The sequence below is a fragment of the Amblyraja radiata genome, chromosome 4 (assembly GCF_010909765.2).
Source record: "Amblyraja radiata isolate CabotCenter1 chromosome 4, sAmbRad1.1.pri, whole genome shotgun sequence".
In the NCBI taxonomy this organism is placed as follows: domain Eukaryota; kingdom Metazoa; phylum Chordata; class Chondrichthyes; order Rajiformes; family Rajidae; genus Amblyraja; species Amblyraja radiata.
In genome coordinates, this window is record NC_045959.1 from 115,902,790 (window position 1) to 115,907,457 (window position 4,668).

Sequence of the window (4,668 nt, forward strand, 5' to 3'; positions counted from 1 at the left end):
GCATAGGAGGCAGCAGTTCCACTGCTGTGACTCCGTTGCTGTCCCTAGTGCTGGGTCTCGAGGGGCTGAGCTCTAGCGGGAGGTTGAGCAGGTGAGGACAACAAAGCTAGGACTTTTCTGGAGCGCAGGAGGATGAGGGGTGACAGGGACTATCGCAACGTTTAAGAAACAGTTAGACTGGTACATGGATAGGACAGGTTTGGAGGGATATGGACCAAACGCAGGCAGGTGGGACTAGTGTAGCTGGGACATGTTGGCCGGTGTGGGCAAGTTGGGCCGAAGGGCCTGTTTCCACGCTGTATCACTCCATGACCAAAACGCAAGGGCCAAAAGGGGAAGAACGACAGGGTCAAATGCTTTTAGTTTAGTTTAGTTTAGTTTAGTTTAGTTTAGTTTAGTTTAGATACAGTGTGGAAACAGGCCCTTCAGCCCACTGAACATTAACACCATCCTATACCAGTGACAATTGAAGAAAAACATTATACCAAGCCAATTAACCTGTGAGGCAGCAACTCTACCGCTGCGCCACTGTGCCACCCATATTTCTTGAGGTTCCTCCACCGTGCTTCGAAAAATAGAAAATAGGTGCAGGAGGAGGCCATTTGGCCCTTCGAGCCAGCACCGCCATTCATTGCGATCATGGCTGATCATCCCCAATCAGTACCCCGTTCCTGCCTTCTCCCCATATCCCCTGTCTCCGCTAGCCCCTAGAGCTCTATCTAACTCTCTTTTAAAACTCATCCAGTGAATTGGCCTCCACTGCCTTGTCCAGAACCAGGGGCCACAGTTTAAGAATAAGGAGTAAGCCATTTAGAACGGAGACGAGGAAACACTTTTTCTCACAGAGAGTTGTGAATCTGTGGAATTCTCTGCCTCAGAGGGCGGTGGAGGCCGGTTCTCTGGATACTTTCAAGAGAGAGCTAGATAGGGCTCTTAAAGATAGCGGAGTCAGGGGATATGGGGAGAAGGCAGGAACGGGGTACTGATTGGGGATGATCAGCCATGATCACATTGAATGGCTTGAAGGGCCGAATGGCCGAATGGCCTCCTGCTGCACCTATTGTCTATTGTCTAATTCCACAAATTCGCAACTCTCTGGGTGAAAAAGTTTTTTTCTCATCTCAGTTGTAAATGGCCTCCCTTTTATTCTTAGATTGTCCGGATTTTGGCTGGACTGACTGCACGAACAAGCTCAACGCACGTTTTCTTATCCAACTGGTACAGTTGTGCTGTTACATCTGTTGAGGAAATCCAGAGAAAGATGAAGTCAAGCAAAAGTAGAATTCGGCAATTCAAGTTCAAGTGAGTTTATTGTCATGTGTCCCTGTATAGGACAATGAAATTCTTGCTTTGCTTCAGCACACAGAAAATAGTAGGCATTTACTACAAAACAGATAAATGTGTCCATATACCATGATATAAATATATACACACATGAATAAATAAACTGATAAAGTGCAAATAACAGAAAGTGGTTGTTAATAATCAGAGTTTTGTCCGAGCCAGGTTTAATAGCCTGATGGCTGTGGGGAGGTAGCTATTCCTGAACCTGGTTGTTGCAGTCTTCAGGCTCCTGTACCTTCTACCTGAAGGTAGCAGGGAGATGAGTGTGTGGCCAGGATGGTGTGGGTCTTTGATGATACTGCCAGCCTTTTTGAGGCAGCGACTGCGATAAATCCCCTCGATGGAAGGGAGGTCAGAGCCGATGATGGACTGGGCAGTGTTTACTACTTTTTGTAGTCTTTTCCTCTCCAGGGCGCTCAACCGAACCAAGCCACGATGCAACCGTGTGGTCTCGACTGTGCACCTGTAGAAGTTAGAGAGAGTCCTCCTTGACAAACCGACTCTCCGTAATCTTCTCAGGAAGTAGAGGCGCTGATGAGCTTTTTTGATAATTGCGTTAATGTTCTCGGACCAGGAAAGATCTTCAGAGATGTGCACGCCCAGGAATTTGAAGCTCTTGACCCTTTCAACCATCGACCCGTTGTTATAAATGGGACTGTGGGTCCCCATCCTACTCCTTCCAAAGTCCACAATCAGTTCCTTGGTGTTGCTGGTGTTGAGGGCCAGGTTATTGTGCTGGCACCATATGGACAGTTGCTCGATCTCTCTTCTGTATTCTGACTCATCCCCATCAGTGATACGACCCACAATAGTGGTGTCGTCAGCGAACTTGATGATGGAGTTCGCACTGTGGTTCGCTACGAAGTCATGGGTATAGAGTGAGTACAGCAGGGGGCTGAGCACGCAGTCTTGAGGTGCTCCCGTGCTGATTGTTATCGAGGCTGACACATTTCCACCAATACGAACAGACTGTGGTCTGTGAATGAGGAAGTCGAGGATCCAGTTGCAGAGGGATGCGCAGAGACCCAGTTCTGCGAGTTTGGTAACCAGCTTGGAGGGGATGATTGTGTTAAATGCCGAGCTGTAATCAATAAATAACAGCCTGACATATGAGTTCTTGTTGTCTTGAATTTGACAATTCATACATATGAATTTTAGACTGGAAATCTGAAGTATCTTTTTGCACACTGCCACAGCCAACAAAAAATGTAGCACACTGCCCACAAAGGGGTTTCACCCTGAATCAGTCATAGTTTCCAAGCCTAAACCCTTTAAGATAATATCAAAAATGAAACTCCTGTGCATAAAAGCATGAGGGGATGGAGTCTTACCATCTGAACCGTCTGAATGTTGTAGTCGGCAGGGCAGTACTCTGCATATCACCAACTTGGACAATTTTCATTTTTATCAAGTCAATTAGCCTACAAACCTGTACGTCTTTGAAGTGTGGGAGGAAACCGAAGATCTCGGAGAAAACCCACGCAGGCCACGGGGAGAACGTACAAACTCCACACAGACAGCACCCGTAGTCGGGATCGAACCCGGGTCTCTGGCTGCATTTTGCTGTAAGGCAGCAACTCCACCGCTGTGCCACCGTGACTATATATAAGACTATGAGAGGGGTAGAGAGCCAGAACCTTTTTCCTCGGGTGGAAATCTCCAACATTAGAGGGGAAAGCTGTAAGATGAGAGGGGAAAAGTTTAATGGGGACGTGTGGGGCAAGATTTGTTTTTCTCACACAGCGGTGGGGACCTGGAACGTGCTGCCAGGGGTGGTGATGGAGGCAGATACGATAGTGGTATTTAAGAGGATTTTAGATATGTACATGGAAGGTCAAGGAATAAAGGAATATAGATCGGTTTAACTAGGCCTCTATGTTCAGCACAAACATTGTGGGCTGAAGGGCCCATCCCTGTGCTGTATTGTTTAGTGTAGAGATACAGCGCGGATACAGGCCCTTTCAGCCCACCGGGTCCTCGCCGACCAGCGATCCCCGCACATTAACACTACCCTACACCCACTAGGGACAATTTTTACATTCACCATGACAACTAACCTACAGACCTGTACGTCTTTGGAGTGTGGGAGGAAACCGAAGATCCCACGCAGGTCACGGGGAGAACGTACAAACTCCGTACAGACAGCACCCGTGGCCGGGATCGAACCCGGGTCTCTGGCACTGCATTTTGCTATAAAGCATCATCTCTACCTCTGTGCCACCATGACTGTCATAGAGTCATACACCATAAAAACAGGCCCTTCCAACAGACCTATGCCAACCCACATGCCCATCTACACTAGGCCCAACTTCCCAAGTTAGGCCCATATCCCTCCAAACCTTTCCAATTCAAGCACCTGTCTAAATGTCTTTTAAATGTTACAGTACCCGTTTCAACTACCTCCTCTGGCAGTTCGTTCCATATACCCGCCACCCTCTGTGTGAAAAGGTTGCCCCTCAGGTTCTTATTAAATCTGTCCCCTCACAAACTTGTGTCCACTGGTTCTTGATTCCCCTACTCAAGTATGGCATCAAGTTGGGGAAAGGGGAAGTACAATGGGATCTGGGGGTCCTTGTTCATCAGTCTATGAAAGTAAGCATGCAGGTACAGCAGGCAGTGAAGAAAGCGAATGGCATGTTGGCCTTGAAAACAAGAGGAATCAAATATAGGAGCAAAGAGGTCCTTCTGCAGTTGTACAGAGCCCTAGTGGGGCCACACATGGAGTATTGTGTGCAGTTTTGGTCCCCTAATTTGAGGAAGGACATTCTTGCTATTGAGGGAGTGTAGTGTAGGTTTACAAGGTTAATTCTCGGGATGGCGGGACTGTCATATGCTGAGAGAATGGAGCGGCTGGGCTTGTACACGTTTAGAAGGATGAGAGGGCATCTCATTAAAACATATAAGATTATTAAGGGTTTGGACACGCTAGAGGCAGGAAACATGTTCCCGATGTTGGGGGAGTCCAGAACCAGGGGCCACAGTTTAAGAATAAGGAGTAAGCCATTTAGAACGGAGACGAGGAAACACTTTTTCTCACAGAGAGTTGTGAGTCCGTGGAATTCTCTGCCTCAGATGGCGGTGGAGGCCGGTTCTCTGGATACTTTCAAGAGAGAGCTAGATAGGGCTCTTAAAGATAGCGGAGTCAGGGGATATGGGGAGAAGGCAGGAGCGGGGTACTGATTGGGGATGATCAGCCATGATCACATTGAATGGCGGTGCTGGCTTGAAGGCCCAAATGGCCTACTCCTGCACCTATTGTCTATTGTCCTCCCTCCCTTCACTCTCTCTCTCACCCACACCTGGTTCCCCCTCCCTCCCTCCCTT